General features: G+C 51.2%; 1 long non-coding RNA gene across 32 annotated transcripts in view; it reads left to right on the forward strand.

Annotated features, from left to right (window-relative positions):
• Positions 1–20,143, forward strand: part of LOC419322 — an 83,370-nt gene that overhangs the window by 51,141 nt on the left and 12,086 nt on the right. For 29 of the 32 annotated variants that reach the window (XR_006931944.1, XR_006931930.1, XR_006931931.1 and 26 more), the window contains 2 exons: positions 10,262–10,417; positions 13,579–13,983. This is a non-coding gene — a long non-coding RNA (uncharacterized LOC419322). Of the gene's footprint in view, positions 1–10,261; positions 10,418–10,500; positions 13,423–13,578; positions 13,984–20,143 lie in introns of those variants that run through there. The other 3 variants (XR_005841332.2, XR_005841325.2, XR_005841333.2) reach the window with 2 other exon arrangements.

Below are 20,143 nucleotides of genomic sequence, written 5' to 3' on the forward strand. Positions count from 1 at the left end.
GCTGTCATTGTGACATCCTTCCCATCCCCTCCCGGTCCTGTAGGCTCCGCTATTTATTGAAGCTCCGTCTGTGCCCGCTGGGTTCTGCTCCTCCCCTCTGGGCACCAGCACGAGGAGCTGTTTTTAGATGATGTTTTTAGTCGGAGTTTCGAGCTGGATGAGCTGGCTCAGCCTGGAGGAGGGAGAACAGCATGTGAGACACAGCGGGGTCACACAAGGACCCGCACCCCGGGCTGCCACTGCTGGGCCCTGCGGGGCGGTGCTGCGGCTCAGCCAGCCCCTGGGATCCATAGGCACTGACATCAGCTGTAAACTCCCAGTGCTTTGTGTTCGCTTGGCTGACTTTGCCCTCCCATCTCATTCTGCCTCTGCTCTGTGTTTCCCAGAAGTGGGCTTTGGAGGGCTTTCTTGGGGGGGAAAACGTTTGCTGCATTTGTGCTTTGGATCTGAAGGAACCCTGGGCCTGACCTCTGGTATATGACACGGAGTGTTGGATTTCATGCACTTAACTCCCACCGTCTGTCCAAGAACTTCTGGCTGACCGCAGTGCTTCCCTAAGGGAAAAAAAATGCCCTTAAAAAAAGCAAACAGGCTGCCCCGATTTTGCAGTCATCTCAGCACTGTAGAACTGCTTCTTGTTCCCAATCACATGCCGATGGTGAGGAGTCCCAGGGGCTTCTAAGAAAGCTCCTGGACAAAGAGCTCCAGCCCAGCTCCCTGCTGCCCTGTGCCCCCTCACTGCTCACAGCTGGGGAAGGGCTGCATTTTCCCCCCCTTTCCTTTACATTTGGTCTTTTCTCCGTGCATGCTGTGAAATTTCATTTCTGGTCTATGATTGTTATAGGCCACAAGTAAGGATCCTTTTTGCCCTACCTGTTGCAAATGATGTGGGAAAGCTAGTGGAAGCCTTTAAAGCATAATTATTATTTTTTTTTTAAACAATCATCTATACCCTTTTATGGTAAAATTTTGTTCTTTTGTGCTAGGGAGATGTTACATAGGCTGAAGAGGCAGAGGGAGAAAGAAGGACCCACACGGGTATAAGGAAGGGGCAGCCTGGAAGTAGGGCTCATTGAACCCAGCTCAGCAGCAGTGGGACCATGCCTACATTTGGGTAGGAAATTGCCAGCACAGCAACCCTCGTATTTCACCTATTTCCCTTTTTGTTCTTGCAGTACCCAGATGTTCTCCCTTCTCCCAGAATATAATACCAAATAAATGATTTTTCATCTAACAGATGAAATGGAGGCAGGGAGGGCTGGGACAGACCCACCTGCAGCAGTGGGCAACCGGGGGATTTGTGTGGGGGACACAGAAGTCTGCAAAGGCACATCATGGCCTTTCCAAGATGACACAGCTGAAGATATTCTAGAGATTACCTGCTAAAACCTTTGTGCTCAAGGCCTTAATGACTCCTAAAAAGTGGCCAGGTGCCTGCTTATTATCAATCACCTATTGCCAGCTTTACTCATTAATGAGTTTCTCACTAACAGCTGCCTTATCACCCAGAACTGATACCTGGTGCAGTGTGCTGCTGCAGGGCTCGAGGAAACACAGCACGTTGCCTTTGTGCTGCTGACTCAGGCTGAGTCAAATGGTCAGCCAAGGAAGAAGCTGTTTCTTTCACCTTTTGCTGTTTGATGACTCTGTTGTGGCAGGACTGTGCTGCCTGGAGGAGCTCAGGCCCCATTCACCTGACTGGAGGTCCTCAGTGCATCTGAGGAGAGCACGCAGCCCTGCACATCCATCTGCTGTAATCACAGCTCCCTGGAGAAAGCAGTTTGGAAATGGTATTTCAAGTTGTTGATGGAGATTTTTACAGATTTATTACCTGTTGGGTTTTCTTTTGTTCCCTCTCTGGCTGCCAGCTCCCCCTCCATCTGCCACCGCTGAAATCCACCTCCCCTTATCTCAGCACAGTTTGCTCCACCTCTTGCCCATTTTCATTTTATTGCCTGGCTAATCTCAGCCTCCTGCTTTTCCTGACACCGCTCCCCCCTCCCCATCTGCAGCGATTAAATCACTGCTCCTTTTGTTTGGTGTCACTCAAAATTCCCTTTTTTCACTCAGCCTTTGGGATGCTTCCAGGCACTTTTGCTGTTGTCGCACACATCCGTTTTCCTGGCACAAAAAGGCCCGTCAGCATCTGATGGGAGCTTTAGCGAGCCCTCATTCCAACCAGCTCTGAGACAGCCTGAATGTGAAATGGAGCTGAGCTCAGCCCCAGACGTGCACAGTGTACCAGAGACTGCTATGGGGCTGCTGCAGGAGCACATGGGAGCACAGGGCAGCCCTGTAGGGCACAGCTGGCACCTGAGCGTCAGGCAAACAAAGCCCCAACTCCTGCTCCATCCGAGGGAGCATTTCCCCCATATACAGAGACAGATGCACTGTGGGAAGCCATAACATGTACATAAGTCCACGAGCCCGTGATTTCCTCTAAGTTTTCAGGTTAAATCCATAGAGAAAAAACAAAGGCTATGGATAGCATGAAACAGACAGAAACCAAAATGCAACCAAAATATTATAACTGAAGGTTTTATACAAATAGGGCAGAAACAAACCTGGCAAAGAGAGTCACCAAATTTGTTTAACAACAACAACAAAGAAACACCTCAGGGGAGCAGGACTCCTAGCTCTAATGATGCCCAGATTTTGAAGTGGTTTACATGTGTTGGGGTGATGCATTGGTGCACTCAGCACCCGGTGGCATGCAGTGCTTGTGGCCTCAGAGCTCCCTCATCCCAGCTCACCTGCTGAGCACAGGCACCACTGCTGTTCAGCTTAGTGCTTCATTTTTAACCTCTGCTGTTATCTCTTGCCTTAATTCTTAATTACCAATGCCAAACACGATGCATTTGCTATATCTCCCCTTCTACTTTTATCTACCAACATGTTTTAAGTAAGTTTAGAGAGTACAAGAGCTAAAAAAAAAAAAAAAGGCAGCTGAAGATAAAAGCCAGCAGCACGCTTTTAAAAATAGAGCAGCCCTGCAAGAGGTGCTGAGTAAATGGGTGCACAGGAGGGAGTGCAGCGGGCTGCAGAGGCACTGTTTAAACTGAAGGTAAATAAGTGGCAGGGGGAGCTGCAGTTCATTTTGTTCCCTTACGTGTTAGTCAGATAATGCAACATATCTTCAGGCAAGCAGCCAGGTGCTAAAAATGGATGCAGCTCTTGGGTTTCACTGGGTGACAAACAGGCTGTGGTGCTCAGACTGATTCTCCTCTGAAGCATCGGTAGGAGCAGAGCAAGCGTGTGCCAGAGAGCTGCACACAGAGGCATCGGCACTTCAGAGCTGCAGCACTGCTCAGGTGGCAGCACCAGGGTTGGGGAAGGTGCCTCCTGCAGTGAAGGATGTCTGTCTTTGGGATAGCAGCTGATGCAGAAGGGCTGTGTGCAGATCCTTGAGGTCAGGGGTCCTCTTGTTAAAGTTCTTGCCTGCTCTGGTTGACCTCTGAAAGCTCCAAGCTGTTTTTGGTGACAGTTGCACTTGGTCGGTAATTTAGGTCTGAAGCATCCCATCCAGTGAGTAACTTCACAGAAGCAGAGTTTAGACTTGAAGTTGGTTTAATATAATAAAGCAATTGTCTAGAAAGCCTCCTCGGCATTTTAATGGTGTTTTTCTTTGTACTAAATATACACTAGAAGTTGAGAGGCTGTGTAAACCTAGCAGGGAATAAAAGGAACTGAGAGGAGAACTCAAAGGCCATGTCCAAACTCCAAGCATTACACAGCACATGAGCCACCAGCTCCTGTGGCCAGGAACACACACAGCCCTGTCCTGGGAGCCACACCAGGCACCATTCCCCTTTCCCTGCCCCAGGTTTTGATTTGTTATCTCTCTTCATCTTCTCCCACCTGGGTCTGCTCAGCTCAGCTGTGAGAAGGAGTGTTTGACCCTCAGTGCTGTGGGAATGATTGTGCAGCTCTGTATCTTCTCTGCTCTCTGGGAGACAGCACTTGGATCAAATACACATTGCTCACTGGCATGGAGGCTTCTCCACTTCTTGGAGGAATCAGTCTTCTCAGACTGTCATGTCCTATAAAAAGGAAATTCAGGAGAGGAAGGACAGCACTGCTCCTTGGCCAAAGCATGGCAAGCAATTGTTTTCCCATTCCTGGGGCCTATTACTGTAATCTGTTCTGAAGAGACAGAGAATGCAGCCTTCCTCCTGGGAATAGAGTGTACCCCCATGGGTGGTGCCTGCTGGGCAAATCATTGCCTACAAAGTTAATTAGCTGTTGTAATGCTATAATGTGATGGAAAGTACAGCAATGATAGCAAAGTGGCACAATCCTAGGCTGCAGCAAATGGGGACAAGCCCAAATACAACTACTATAGATACAGAAACAAAAGAAGGAAAACTGCTTACCTTCAGAAGACCCAGATAAGCAAGGACCTCTAAAGAGAGATGCCCACACTTCCACTGCCAGCCCTTAAATGAGGGCTGGAAGGGGTGGATCCTGGCTGCAGCCCTTCCAATCACTCAGATGCATTGTTTACACCTGGGCTCCCCTGGGTTGGCCCTGCCTTCCCACCAGCTGCTCCATCACTGCTTCAGACCCTGACTCAGCATCTCTGCTACAGCTGTAAAAAATGAGCTGTGATAGATGGGCATAATGAACTGTGCAGAATCGGTACATTTGAGGAATGACATCCTAAATTCATGTATGTTTTTGGTCAGAATGGAAAACAGCATTATGCATTTTGCTGTCATTCTGCTTTCCTTTCTAGATGTTGGGAAGTAAATCAAAGCAGCCCGAGTTTGTGAGGTTTGTGATGCATGGCTGTGATATGTTTTATCTGCCTTGCAAAGGGGCACATCTCCTCTGGGATCCGTCCATCTGTCCCCACCTTCAACAAATGTGATTTGGACCCATTATTGAGAATAAACAAGACTTTTCCTTAGGTGCAAGAGAACAAAATGTGTAGTCCCAGAGCTGGGTGTTACCCGGCAGTTCTGACTGAGGCACAGCATCTCGTGTAGACCGCGTGAGAACGCTGCTTTTGTCACCACTGCCAGAAGGCATCTGTGCGTTTGTGGGACAGAGCTTTCCAAGGGCAAAACATACCAACCAATGTATAATATTGCTACTAATTGTAAGTCAAAAGCTGATGTCAGTTAGGACTTAAGCAGTGTGTTTCTCCAGATGTTTTCTCTGGACTGCAGCTCAGTGTGTTACGTGCTCATCCTGCTCTTTCTGGTCTCTACTGATGCGATCGCTCCCGGTATGATCAGGAGCAGATCCCCTCTTGCTGAGTGCCGTACAAGGCATCATTCTAACACAGAGTGGGAATTTCTCCTTAGGGTGTGCAGCTCTCACAGGGAGGCAGGCAGTGGGGTGACTGCTCACAGACCTGCCTGCATGCTTTCAGACATGAATTCATACAGAATATCTCCTGTGACGGCAGCTATTCTTGCTCCTGCCAAAGTGCTGGGAAGATCCATACAATGATGTTAATTGCAAACCAGAAGCTGGCTCTTATCTTTGAATTGTTTTTCTCCAACAATTTTAAGAAGAGCTCAGCATGTTCTCAGTAGGAGCTGATAGATGCTGAGCACTTCTGAAATCCTGCCAGCTTCATTTCAGTTCCTAAATGGGAATGGAGTGCTTTTGAGCATCTGATCCTAAGGGTGCATTTTGTAGCACTACAGCTCTGTCCATATCATTCCTTTCCTCTACTGCTGTCCGCAGAGTGCTCCCCGCAGTGGCAACAACACCAGGAGCACCGGGCTGCTCAGGGCATGAGTGATGTCTCAGTTATTATGTTGTCTCAAGCCGCACTGAAGGAATTAAATGACAGCAGTTAAAGGCGGGTGCTGTTGGCATCCTGTCTGCAGGAAGGTCAGCAGCATGGATACAACTGAGATGGCTGTAATGGATTTTATATATGTATGTCTGTATATAAAACATTTAATGCTTCCTTTGTCAGAGTATTTCACCTTGTGTTTCAGGCTGTGCACGCTGTGGTTGTCAATGCTCAGTTTCAGGCTTCAGATTTCCTTCCAAGTCGGTTCTTGGGGCAGAATAATGAGCATTTTTTTAGTGCTTTATGGAACAGAGCAGAGGGGAAGATAGGCCTTTATCTGATGCTTTTGCAACAGATTTCATGCGTGGAAGGCATCTGCTTGGGCCCCGTGGGCTGACATCCCACAGGACTTGGCAGCAAGTGGGAGAGCCACATGTCATAAAATCTGGGGGGCCCACGCACTGTGGACAAAAGTATGGCAAAGAGTTTAAACGTTACTGACTGCACTGATGTTGGAGGGCTGGCTACAAGCGATTAGCATAGCGCTCTGGAATGCGGAGCTTCAATAGCCGCTCCAGAAAGATCTGCAGCCCCATTGACTTTTGCAGCGTCAGTAGGAGCTGCTGCACTCTGGCTTTCGCTGCCCTGAATGGATGGACGTGCAGGGCAGCGTATGCAGGGAGCACAGAGCTCGCCGGGCTGCCGCTCACAGGGCAGCACACGATGTGCCCCACGTGCTGGGGGCTCTGTCCATAACACTGGGGTGGCTAACAGGGTCCTGGTGCCCTGCCAGCACCCCCACAAAAATCTCTATTGGTGTTAGGCCGTAACCTTGTTGCTTATTTGCGCTGGGCCCGAGCAATAAGAGCCCTATTTGGCTGTGATCTGCCTCTCGTGTGCGCTATGGTTGGGTGTCAGCGTGGGGTGCGGTGCTGCTGCTGCCTGAGGTGGGAATGCACCCAGCAGGACCCAGCGTGTCTGCGGCCACGTTCACTCCATTCGTTTCCTTTTCTGTTGGGTTTTGTTTTTGTTCCTTTCTGATTTCTAGACAGATAAAGTGTGGAATCAATGAATAATAAAGCTGAGAAGAAGGCCTGCCTGGTGTGAACACGTACAGTTTTAGTTGAGGTGGGAAAAGAATGGGTTCATTCAAGCCCTCGTTTAGGCCAGGGAATTCCCTGACTTTTGTCTAAATATGGCATGCAAGAGAGAGCACAGCAACGCAATACTTCACTGAGTATTGTTTAAAAGGGTGTTTGGCACCGTTCAGCAAGTAGGATTCTTGTAAAAACATGGCACGAGGAGTTGTTTGACAGATTTTGACATAGCAAAGTCTTTACAAGAGATGGGGAAAAAAAAAAGAACAAAATAAAGAACCAAAAGAGAGAAACTACAGCATACGTAAAGCCAAAAGCATGCTCTCTGCCCAGGCAGGATGGAGAATAAAAGGGGCTTAGCAACAACTCGCGTGCTGTGCGGTATGTGGATCTGATTGCATTACAGATCAATAACACTGAGTCGGTCAGTCGGGAGAGGTGATGATGAAGTGAGAGCTGGGGAAGACATTGCTCTTGCCCAGAGCCACCGACCAGAGTCCACCTCTGGATTTCCTGCCTGGATTGCCCCATCCTCTGCTGTCCTGATGCTGCACAGCGTTTCACCCTGCAGGCAGTGGCATTTCTCCAGCAGCTCTCGGGATGTGCTGCCCAGTACCAAACACCCCTTGGTTTGGGTCGCTTCTCCCTTTTTGCAGAGCTCGTGCTGAGTTGCTGTGACTGTGGATCCCTTTTGCAGCAGTGAGCAATGATTTGTGCCTGGAGGAAAGCCCATCTCCTGGCAGCACAGTGAGGCTCTCAGAGCACATCTCAGCAACGGAGTTTGTCTCCAAAATTCTTAGTCTGCTTTTGAAATACGGCCATTAGGTCTGTGTGTTCTGAGGGAGTGGAAACTCATCTGGGATTTAGACCACCTTTGGAGGCCTCAGGTGAACACAGAGTCACAGAACTGCAGAGTTTGGAAGGGACCTCTGGAGATCATCTTGTCCAACCCCCTGCTATAGCCAGTTCCCAATGGTAGGTTGCAGTAGGCTGATGGCAGTCACAGACAGAGCTACCCAGCAGGCTGTGGAGCCCATACAGTGAAGGTCTCGGTTCAGCCTTTGCTGTGTAGAGAGAAACCCTTCCCTGAACTGATCCCAAGCACAGCATCCATGCTCAAAGGATGGGTGTTTAGCAGGGAGACGGACAAAGGACTCCCCCACCCCTTCTGAGCATTTCAGTTGATGCTGTTAATTGTAGAGGAGCTGTTGCTAATATTTCTGAAAGCAAATATTTGAAGTCTCCTTCCGGTAGAAGGTAAGTGGGAGAACCAACCTCCTGCATACTCACCTGGTCATGGCAACAAAGCCAAAGCAGGGCTGAGAACAAATAGCAACGACGCTCAGCCGTTGTGGCCGGCTTGTCCAAGCAGCAGAGCCCAGCCGAGCACAAACACCTGCAGGGAGCCGGACAAAGGCAGCACGGCTGGGGGGCAGAGCCGTGGTGCTCCGGGGTGGGGCTGCTGGCAGGAGCACGAGGGTGTGACTGCCATTAATTAGCCCATGCTAATGCCATGCCAAAGCACCCTGCTTGCCCCCAGCTCCTCACAGAGGGAGCAGCCAGGCAAGCTCCTTCCCAAGGGCAGGCTGACATATAGTGGTCGAGGTCATGCTTGATAAACCCAAGACAGAGGAATGGCCACAGGCTTTTAAGAGAAACTTCTGGGCCATTCTTACCACAGCACTACACCCAGCACAGAAAAAGGAATCAGGCCGTGGCCCCGAGTTACCCCAGGAGGCTGCAGGCACTCCGTATCACGAGCATCTCCACTTCACACCACCACTACCCACCGCAGGGTGAATGCTGCTAAGAAAACCAGGGCCATCGTCCCCTAGCTGTGAGGGAAAGAGCATGTTCTTTGTGTGCTCTGATTGGGCATACACACATCCCAGTGCCCATTGGCTGGCTCATATGCTTTTAGATGCTGGATTTTTTTTTTCTTTTTAGCTTTCTGAGTATAAACTTAGGCTTCATCAGATGGAAATGATCTCATTACGTTACAGATGAATTACAGATTCGCTTTTCTGGGAAACTAAACTCCTGGTGTAACCATGGGAAAGCCTCACCTTCCCTTTTTTATTTTCCTTTACCCAAGTCCCTATTGAGATCAGGTTGGCAGGCTAACAGCTCAGCTAAGAGACAAAAGGCAGCCCTTTGTTACTATTCGCTTTTTTAATCTCATGATTTGCTTACAGATCTTGTGATTTTGGGGATGTGGTGTGTGGGTTTTGAATATCTAACGATATGAAACCAACTGTATGCAGAAGGCCAGCCTGCTCATAACGTAGGGCCAGCATTCTACCAGCACGGTGCTGCCTGTCCCACCGCCAAAGTAAAAAATCCAGAAGTAAAGCGCAGTAATTAATGGCAGCTCTACTCTTGTTCTCTTTGAGCCACAACGTGCTCTGTACACTCTCACTCTTCTCTGCCTCTCACAAATCCTTTGCACAACTGGAAACCCAGCTCAGCGGACCCAATACAATAGTGCTGTAGTAGAGCAAGGAGGAACTTGGCTCCTCTTCAAAGGGGCCTTTTATCGGCTGTTCAGTGCGATGTGACAAAGCAGGGACGTGTGCCACGGATGTGATGCTTCCCAAACTCCCCCTTCTACCTTGATTAAACTTGAAAGCAGTTATCCCTGCCGGGGTGATGAACCCTGACAACGTGCATCTTGTTTACAGCTGCACTGAGCTCTTAACGAGTCTTCCTGCTTCTGACCAGGACGATGTGCTTCCGCCCTATGCCCTCAATACAATCCCATTTAAAATATCAAGTTTGGAGTTTTTTGCTGCTAAAGCCACTGTAATGAGCGAGCTGTGCTTGCATGCTGGCAGCCCAGCCTGCACAACAGCCACACCTGGGCCCGAGCAGCCCTGCAGGCTCTTAATTCCACCAAAAAACTCCCACATTTTGGCAAAAAAAATATACTTGGCAGAACAACTTTGTTTTACCACTTTCCCAGTTAGCCATAGCAGTCACTTCAGGAACTGCTGCATTTCACTAGTTTTGCTGGAAAATATCCTCTTTCTTTTCTCTTCTGTGATTATTTTCTTCACAAGAACCAGGTTGGTTCCTACAGAAACCCAGAGAAACTTTCACAGGGAAAAAAGCACATCGGCGCCCCACGAAATGCCCATGTTTGGCTTTGAATCTTGTCAGATTAGGTGGAGAAAACAATGTTGAGGATTTTCCAGCTCAGTGACTGTGTGGTTTGGTGCTGCTGCTCTGCAGATTTGGTAGAAGGCAATGAGGGCGGGGGGGTTTCTCCCTGCTTTTCCAGCCTCTGCCCTATTTCTCATCCAGCTGGCCCCATCCCATCACTCTGCCCAGGCGGCCGACTGCCTTCCTCCCCCTTGCTCTGCATAATCTTTTTTCCCTCTTTTTGTTGTTGACCTGGAATGCTCTATTTCAGTTGCAGGAAATATCGAGAGTGTGATATCAGTGGAGCTGGATCCTTTGCTGAGGACTCTCCTGGTACCTCCACAGCCATTCCTGGTGGGAAACCAGAGCCAACCCGTGCCCCACTTTTTGGTGTGCGTGCAGCACCCACCTGCTTTCTGCTGCCATGGTAAGCTCTGTGCTGGAATATCAGCCCACACTTGGCTCTGCTGTTTTAGGCTGCAATGGATAATTTCTAATCCCTCTATTCAGAGAGCTTGAAGGAACAGGAGGAGAAACATATGGCATATGCCACCTCAGCTCCCAGGAGGTGTGGGGTTGTTGTCCTGGCAGCTGTTGGGGTAATCCTTGTCCTTCTGTTTGTGTCCGTGTCTGAAAGGTATGCCTGGAGCACCTGGGCACTACCTGCGAGCAGTGGGCTCTGCTCCTGGGTGGGGCCGAGTGCAGGAGCCTGGGGTTGGAGGTTGCTTTGGCCAAAGAAAGCCCATTGTGAGATGTGTTTTTGCTGTGCTGTCATTGCTCACCAGCCTGGCCCCATCCTGACCCCGCTGCAGCCAACAGGAATGGTGTCGGTGGGACAGCATCGCCTCCGCTTCCTTCGTTTGTTCCCTCCCAGACCCATTCTGCCTGCCCCAATCTCACTCTCTCTCTGCATCGCCCACTCTGGGCACCATCTGGTGGGGTTTGCTGTGTCTCATCTCACCAACTGTCGTTTGTCCCGTGGCTGTGGTAGAAACGCGCTCGTATTTTGCATCAAAGGACCCCTAAACCATTCACTGTGCGGGCCAGCCGGCCTGTCGGAGAGGAGCCAAGCTGTTGGCACTCAATAAGCGACGAGCATTAATAAAAGCATTACAGTGAGGTTAGTGCCTCATTAAAGTGATGCTAACGAACCGGCTGTCTTCCAGAAGTATGAAATTTTAACTAAGACTTCCTCCTTCTAATTTTATATATAATTAAATCGGTGTAGAGAGGCAATATTCACTTCTCCAGGCTGCTGCATTAGAAGCCGAGCCAAATTCACAGGAGTTGCTCTGGAAGTGTACCAGAGCTCGTGGAGCAGCCTGCAGCCGTGCAAGGCACGCAGGGCCGAGGTGCTGCAGCAGTGCTGTGGCTGTGCCCTCTGCTGCAGCACTGCCCAGGTTTGCTGCAGGCTGCGTCCGCCTGAGCTGCACCCCAACTCTGGACCCACATCATGCTGTGCTCCGGCTCTGGAGCAGCAGCCCCAGCCTGCAGGCAGCAAGCCATTCGCTTGTAGAGATGCTGAAATCAAAGTATAGCAGCTCGTGTCTTGCTGCTTCTGTTCTTTGACAGATGTGCCAGGGAGGAAGCGTTCACACGGAGCCGAAGTGCCCTACATCACACGAGCGGCTTCCAAGCTTTGCTGGGCAGCTCGTGCTGGGTGTGGGCTGGGAACTGTTGCATCTTGGCCAAGCATCTCCTACAGGGAGCAGCACAGATCCGCACCGGAGGGGTTTTGCTCTGAGCCCTCCCACAGCCTCGAGTGCCCCTGGGCCCGGCTCCAAGCCCCCAGCAGCCCCCGGCCGTGCACAGCCCGGGCTGCCCGCAGAGCCCCATGGCTCCATTGTGAGCAAATGAATTCTGCCCTGCGCTGAGGAGTAGCCCTGCTCTCAGGAAGGCTTGGCAGCAGCAGTGAGGAAAGCAGCTGCTCCAAGATACACAGCCCCCTTTTTTTTTTTCTCTCTCTCTTTTGGCTGGTTTTAGCAGCAGAGCGTTCCCATGTGATGGACATGTGAGCAACGGCTCTGCTGGGGGCATCTCGCTGGGCTGGCGGCCGAAGCTGCTGTCTTCTGTCTGTGTGTCCACAACTTCGCAGCTTTTCCTCCTCCCCTCTGTCAGGTTTTTAGTCTTGTGGTCTCCCTGAAGCAGATTCGGTCGTTGTGTTGTTAAAGAATGGTGCCCGGGGGATGAATTGTAGCATGCCCCCTCTCCTGACAAGGAGGGTATACAGTAAACCCAGTGGTTTTAATGATATATGTCACTTTCTTAAACTGAAACAACAAATAAATACGATTTTGACTCTGTTTAGAAGCTCCTCTTGGTGGTCTGCCCAGGGGAAATGGTGGGGTCACACTGAATGTAGTGCCACACTGCTTCCTGGTTCTCCACTTGTTGCAGAGGCTGCCAGAGCTGAGAGCAGCTGCAGGCTTCAGCTGAGGGCTCTCCCTGCTGCCTCCTGAAGCTCCTGGGCTGGAGGAGCTGTGTGCCTCTGGATGTCACTGCCCGAGGCCACAGGAAGACCACAGGAAGACCCCGGTCTGGGAGAGTTCACTTCTCACTGCAAAATTTCCTCCTCATCTCAGGCGTTATGGCATAGAGTTTCTTCTTGCAGAGGCGCCAGTTTTGCAAACAAGCACTATCCTCACTGCAGTGAAATTAATAGGGCGTCTGGGGCAAAGGTAAAACTGAAATACATAAGTAAATGTTTGCAGGATCAGGACCTTATTCAGGCATAAATCAGGTATCACCAGCCAACAATGGAATTACCTAAGTATAAAATCCCATGTAAGCCAGTAAGATCAGCTCCAAACCTGCTATGAATTTGCTTTTTGTTTCCATGCCAAGAATATATCACTTCTAACTGCTGCAATCAGGTCTGGTCCTTTTTATTTTCTTTTAAGTGCTTTTGGGCACATTTATTTCCCGTCAGCAGCAGATACGCACCGCCTGACCCTCCTTTCCTTGGGCATGTCCCAGCCTGCTTCGCCCACGCTGAGCTGTCGCTATCAGGAGGGGTTTTTCTTTCCTTGTCTATTCTGTTGCTGCATTCCGTAAACAAAGGGACACTGGTGACGATCCCAAACTGTTCTTTTTTATTTGCCTGGGAACGGAGTCAACTATTTGTTGGGCTTTTGTTGCCATTTTTTTTTCTTTTCTTTTTAAACTGGTGACCGGTTTAACGTCTCGCCCATACCTGTGCCATTGCAGCACTGTGATGCGGCAGGGCTTGTGAGCAGCTGGCACTGGGCAGGAGGAGGAAGCAGACAAGGCAGCGAGCTGCAGGTGGGAGCAATCAGATCAGAACCAAAGCCCACAACAACACCGTCCCAGGGCAGGGACATTTAGCCTCAAAACGTTGTTGAAAATGGCCAGGAGGATCCTCGTTCTGCCCTGCAACAACGGCTACCTATGGGCTGCAGAGATGCTCCAGAGGTCTGTGGAGGGATGATAGTGTGTGCCCAATTATGGACTCTTGTTTTTAATTATGTAGCCATAAAGACACGTAATCAAAAAAAAAAAAGAATCTAATCTCAATGGAAACTCATTTCAAAATGAATAACTGCCTTTTCTCGCACCTTTCTTCCTTAGAATGCAATGTTTGGATACCACTGGAGAGGCGCTCGGGCTCTGGTAGCATTTGTTTCCACCCACCTTCTCCAGTTTGCTCCATGAAAGCCATCGGCTGCCTCGCACAGACCCGGAGCTCCTTCTGCATGGAGCTGTGGGACAGTGATGGGAGGAGGAGGAGGAGGAGCAGGAGCTGGAGCTGGAGCTGGAGCTGGAGCTGGAGCTGGAGCGAGGCTGCTCCCCAGGAGCCTCAGGAGTCGCTTGGGGCTGAAGAGCGAGGAGAAGCTCGTTTGTTATGCAAATATCTGCTTCGGCCTGGCCTGGCATAGGCAGTGGAAAGCTCTTGAATTATTTTAAGCAGAGGACAAAAGTTCTTTCCCTCCCCCTATCATCTTGGATCCTTATTAAAACAAAACAAAACAGAAACCTCTGTGTGAACCATCTGAGGATGATCAGTGCTGTGCTTTGCTGGCAAGAGCGGTGTGGCCAGGAGTGCACAGGCGCAGGGAAATAGAACAATTAAGACAAAAAAAAATGCATTGGAGGCAGACAGGCTTTATTTTGTTTGGATGGCAGCACAAACGAAGCACCCTCCAGCCTTATCGCCACCAGCATGCTAGGGGCAGGCAGGCCACAGAGGGACTGGGCTGTCACTGGGCGACCGGCTGAGGCACGGCCACCTGCGGCAGGGAGGGCACTGGGCAGCCGTTCCCGGGAGCCACTCGGGATGGTTGGTTTTATGGCTGGTTTGGTGGGAGGCTGGGTTAGATGGCTGGTTTGGGTGCATGAAACACAACTCGAGGAGCCACCCATGCGTGTCTTAGAGGACAGGGCTGTCCCACCATGGAACGATGCAGGAGCAGGTGTGCATTTAATGGCTGCTGAGATGTAGTACTGCATTTGCATACAGCCCTGTGCTGTTGCTCAAGTGGCCGCTGGCTGCTCTCAGGCCATGCATGGCACCCACTGGGGGGGGGGGGGGACGAACGACACAGAGCTGCAGGGATGCACTCACAGACAGGGCTGGATTTGGGGGATACTAGCACAGCAGAAGGAAGGGGCTGGGAGGTCACGAGGTGTCTGTGCCGTGGGTAGGAGCCCAACAGCTCCTGTCAGGGTTCAGCTGAGCTCCCAGGATCGCTCAAACACCGGGTGCTGTGGGTTGGCTGCAGTTTGGCTGCTACAAGAGGAGCTGGGCCTGCAGTGCAGCAGTGTGTGGGTCATGTTTTCCTATATATGCGAGCTGCTTCGTTTCCTAAGTGCAGAAATTCTGAGCTGCATGAAGCAGTTCCTCTCATGGGCCTTTCAAAACCTGTTAGAAAATTTGTGTGGGCATTGCAATATTCGTTTTCTTTGAAGACATTTCTAACCTTCCATTAAGAAAGGTTAGATAGAAATTGAAACTCTGCCTTTAAAGATGACATGCTAGCAGCAGCACAGAAGCATAAGCAAATCAGGAGATTCTTTTAAAGCATTTTCTTCTCAGTCCTGCTGCAAGCTCAGGGCCTGTGGTGCTGCACCGTGCCCAGCTGGCACCGCGGGGGTTAAGGCTGTGCGCCTGCAGCACAGCGAGCACTGGAGCTGGCCTGTCCAAGGCAGGATGCTGGCATTGTCCCCTCACTCTTCTCGATGGTGTCACACAGCTGCCAGTGCACCCCAGCAAACACGACCCATTCTCCTTGAGCAGTGCTGGGGGCAGAGGGAGAGGGAAAAGGAGGTGAGGGCGGTGAGGGGAAGGTTGAACTTTCATGCAGAGTTGTTTTTTTGGTGCCGGAGACAGGCTGTGCATGGAGCAGGGCCCTCCTCCAGCTCCCCCACGCTTCGCTGGGGCTCTCTGCTTTGTTCCCTTGCCGGGGCTTTGGCCAAATGCTGTTCAGCCCGAGCCAAGGCAGCGCGGGCAGAGCGGGCGCGGAACTGCTGGCACAGGGACTGCAGGCACACCGGGGTGTGGAAGCAGGGCTTTGTCTTGCAGTGCCACGCAGTGCACCATGCCACGGGGAGAGCGCGATGCCCACCACAGAGAGCGCTGCCTCTGCAGTTACACGTGGCTGCTTGTAGGAGCAGAGCCTTCCCACGGGATGCTCCTGCCCAGAGCTGGGGAGGGCAGGCGGGGAAGGCAGCCCATGGAAAGGGCAGTGGCACAGCCTCCTCAAATGTCACGCAGAGCTATTTTAAGATATTATCTTGTTGCCCTCTGACAAAAATGTGCTTTGGAGCAGAGCTTATCGTGTGTGCAGTTTGGCACACGGGGGCTGTGGAGTTGTCCCAGGAGCTGAGGAGAGGCGGTGCAGAGCGGCAGCGCTCGGTGCTCCCAGTGCTGGGGCACAGTCCCAGTGCCAGGTGGGCATCCCCGGCTCCTGTACATCTCCGGGGGGTCTGCAGGTCCCCATGCCCCTCACGCTGATGAGAAACTCCTCTTCTCAGGCGTGTGAGCTCCACAGTTGGTTTTTGCCATTTCACTGATCTGAGTTATTTTGGCAATGCTAACCAAGCATTGCGATTTTGGCTTTACACCCCCATCAGAAGCTGGGCTGCCCGTGCCCATCCTGATGACAGCTGTGCGCTGTGCCCTGACCGTGTGGCATCCCAGTGGGGGTGGCAGCGGGGTGCTGTGCTGTGGGCACACTGCATCCCACCCCCCCTGCGCCTACACAAACCCCACAGCAGCCCCGGACACAGTGTGCATGTGCGTTATCACCGCTGCCCGCCCAGCTGCTGGGGTTGGAGATTAGGGAGCTGCTCCTTATCAACCGGCAGCCCCGCAGCCCCCGGGGCCCCGTTCACAGCCTGGTGCTGAAGAAATAAGTGCCCGGTTGCCTCGCTGCAGCCATTCTGCTGCAATGGCTCAGGATGGGCTTTGTTGGTTTGGTTGTTTTGGTTTTTTTTCCCAAGCATGTCGGTGCAGCCACCAGGACACGTAGCATCTGTCTGTCTGTCCATCCATCTGTCCCAGCAGGTCAGCCCCCCCCCTCCCTCCCTCTGCACAGTCTGCTCAGCAGCCATTTCTGGCAATTTAGCAGGCAGTTACAAGAAAATACTCTTCATCTTTATTAGGCACATGCCCCAGACAGTGCCAGTGGTATAAACATTTGGATTCAATGTATTATTTTTTCTGTACTTCATCCTGGTGGTGCTGGGAGGCTGGGCAGGCTGGGCAGGATGAGGCTGGGATGGCAAGCAGGGGTGGGGATGAGGAGAGGGATGGAGGTGGGTTGGGTTACAGCACCTCCCCTTCACCCATGTGGGAGAGGATGGCAGTGCTCAGGGCTGGGGCAGCCTGACTCCTGCCAGCAGTCCCCCAACTGAAGGGCTATATGTATATATATATATATTTTTTCCATTCAAGCCCATGCAGAGCTGCTGGCAGTGCTTGTCCAGCATGCAGGTATAAATAGCTGTGTTTGAGTGAGACTGAAGAAGTGCTTGTGGTTGGCTGATAGAAGTGCACACATGGGAATGCTGCCACAAACCACAGGGCTCCTGCAAAACCACCGTGAGCCCTGCAGGCACCTCAGTGGGCTCAGCATGGCGGGAGCATGCAGAGGGGAAAGCCCCCAGCACCCAGCAGGCAGCACACGCTCCTGCACCTATGTAGGCATATAGTGCACATATGTATGCTACCACGGAATCACAGAATGGTTTGGGTTGGAGGGGGCCTTTAGGGTCATCTTGTTCCAACCCTCTGCTATGGGCAGAAACACCTCCCTCTAGGCCAGATTGCTCACAGCCCCATCCAGCCTGGCTTTGGGTGCTTCCAGGGTGGGAGCATCCACAGCCTTGCTGGGCAACCCGTTCAGTGTCTCACCACCCTCATGGTAAAGAATTTCTTCTGAACATCTAACCTAAATCTCCCCTCTTCCAGTTTAAAACCATTTCCCCTTGTCCTGTCACCATATGCCCTTATAAAGTCCCCCCCAGCTTTCCTGTGGGACCCTTCAGGTTCTCTCAGGGACCTTCAGGCTGCTCTCAGGTCCCCCCAGAGCCTTCTCTTGTCCAGGCTAACTATACTGCACATCTGTCCGTGTATACATGAATATTCATATATATCACGCAGCTGATAGAAAGTATCTATGTGTATTCATGCATATATGTTTCTAACGAGATTTTTTTATAGCTCACATAAATATATAACTAACGTATAAATATATACACACATAATCGGAAACAGGAAGCTGAACTGGTTTACCTTACTAAAATGAGTCAGAAGTAATGTACAGTGTTGGAAATAAAGTAGGATGTGGGGTTTGAAGGCTTTTTTTCCCCCTGAGGGCTCATTCGACATCTTCATGCCTAAGATCTGCTAATTTTAAAGCCAATCTCAGCCAAATAATGGTACCATGTATTCCTTCCATTTCACTTTCATTTCGCGGGGCTCCAGGTTTACTTAACCTGCTAACGTGTAAGAAGCAAACGTAAACACGAGCAGCTGATGTTACTCAAGCAAACAAATGGGCGGCTGTATCTGTGCGTTCCCCAGTGTTTATCCAGAGGGAGAGATTAAATGGGAACCACTCAGGCGAGCTTAGCCCGATTTTAAAAGGTCTTTTGAGTGTTGAACATGTAATAAGATGCTCAGTGCTATTTTGGAGGCAGGACGCTCCTCGCTGGTTTACAAAAGGCCACGCTCTCTGGCTTTGCATGTCTAAAAGCTCCTCAAAATCTGCTGCTGGGACTCTGGGGCTCATCACAGCAATGGGGACGAATGCTGGGCTGCCCGGCCGCCTCCGAGCGCAGGGCTGGAGCTCACCGCTCACCTTTCTGTGCTGCGTTATTTCTCCTTAAGCTTCTTTCTTGCATTGCTGATGGAAGCTGTGTAGAGTGGCTCTTACAGAAAGATGCAGAACACCCTTCTGTAAGCAGCCAGCACCAGTGGTGCCCACACGTGGGCACTGCCTCTGTCTCTGCTGTGCTCTGAGCACACAGCTGATAAATCTGGGCCTGTCGTTGTCCTCACACAGCAGGGCCTTATCTGTGCTATCATCCCTTTCCATGGCACACCTCTGTGTTCCCAGGTTTGTGCTGCACTGTCAGCACAAGGATAAGGTTGCGGGGTGAGGACAGATCCCCCAGTGAGGCCCTGGGGTGCCCCGTCCCACGGGAGGCAGCCAGGTGGCTCCGGTCCCGAGAAGAACCCATTCCTCTGCTCCCAAAGGGATATTTGCTGCTCCCCCACATCGTCCCGCAGCGCTGTGGCTGTTCCTGCAGCCGTAGCACTATCAGCAGCTGCGGGGCTATCGGGCTGAGCAGAAGCTTTGCCAGGAACTATCTGGAGCAGCACATGACCGTGCCCGGCCGGCGATATGTGACAGGCATGCAGCAGGTCCCCATGCAGGCAGTTGACTTTGTTATTCAAACTATTTTAGTGATGGGGTTTTTTAATCCCAGGCTTAAGTTCTTCTCTTTCTCTCTCTCTCTCTCTTTTTTTTTTTCTTTCCTTTTTTTTCTCTCTGAACAAGGGAATCTCTGCACTGGCAGGATTCAGAGAGGCACAAGGGAGGGAAAAACAAGTTTCAGCCAGAAGTGGGGAAAACAGAAAAGGATGCTGTTAGCATTCCCTGTGTGTGAGGGGGTAAAACCATTTTGTTGTGAACTTTTCATTTTAAAGGGCAAGTGCCACCAGCATCCCTGCTGCCATGCAACCAAACCCCACTTCAGGCCTCTCCCTCCAAGACATGAAATTCTGGCTTTGCTATAGGAGTAGGGCTACATGTGGGCAGCACTGCACTGCCTGAGCACCCCAGGCTGTCACTGTCCTTTGGGTCAGGGTGACAGTCCTGGTGTGCTGTTGAGGGATGGGAAGTGATGCCCATCTTGGCTTAGCTTCAGTGCTGGCATTTAAGGCGATGCTGACATGTGACAGCCAGTGGATGTGCTGCAGCTCAACGCTCACCTGGATAGCCCCAGTGTGATGCTTTCCTAGGAAAAGCATTTGCATTTGTCTTGCAAATGACTGAGCATACAGGCACAGCTGCAGGGAGGTGACCTGCACCAGTATGGTAATGGTAACCCAGCACAAGCTCTGGGCCCGGGACAACAGCAGCCACATGGCACAGGGGAAAGATGAGGCCCCATCTAGCAATGCACGCACACAAAAATAATAATAATTAAGCTTTTAAACGATTTCAAGGCAATTTAAGCACCTCTCCTGACAGATGAATCTTCAGAGGCCTTGTTCTTATTGACTGAGGGAGAGGCAGGTGCCAGGTGCAGGCAGCAGGCAGTGCTCAGCCCTGCTGTGGGACCATACTGGGGCTTGGGGACAGGGATGCTGCAGAGCCAGGCACCTCCAGCAGCTCCCAGCCCCAAAATGTGCCCCCCACCAGACACTCAAAACAGGGAGAAGGAACTGCTGAACAATCCCCACTCCAACAGGACTTCAAAGCCAGCGGCCAGGCTCCAATCCCGCCAGCGCTGGGCTGGACGCGGTGCTCAGCTCTTACTCGTTTGGCAGCCCCACAGCTGTATACAGAAAGTAATTACTTAAAAAGGAAATAAATGTCACCCGCATGGTTGTAAGTAAAACCCCAAGCAGAGCTAACAGAGCACCATCAGGCTCTGCATTCTCATGCAGTACGAACAAGGGAGG

This window comes from Gallus gallus, chromosome 20 (genome assembly GCF_016699485.2).
Source record: "Gallus gallus isolate bGalGal1 chromosome 20, bGalGal1.mat.broiler.GRCg7b, whole genome shotgun sequence".
Taxonomy (NCBI): Eukaryota; Metazoa; Chordata; class Aves; order Galliformes; family Phasianidae; genus Gallus; species Gallus gallus.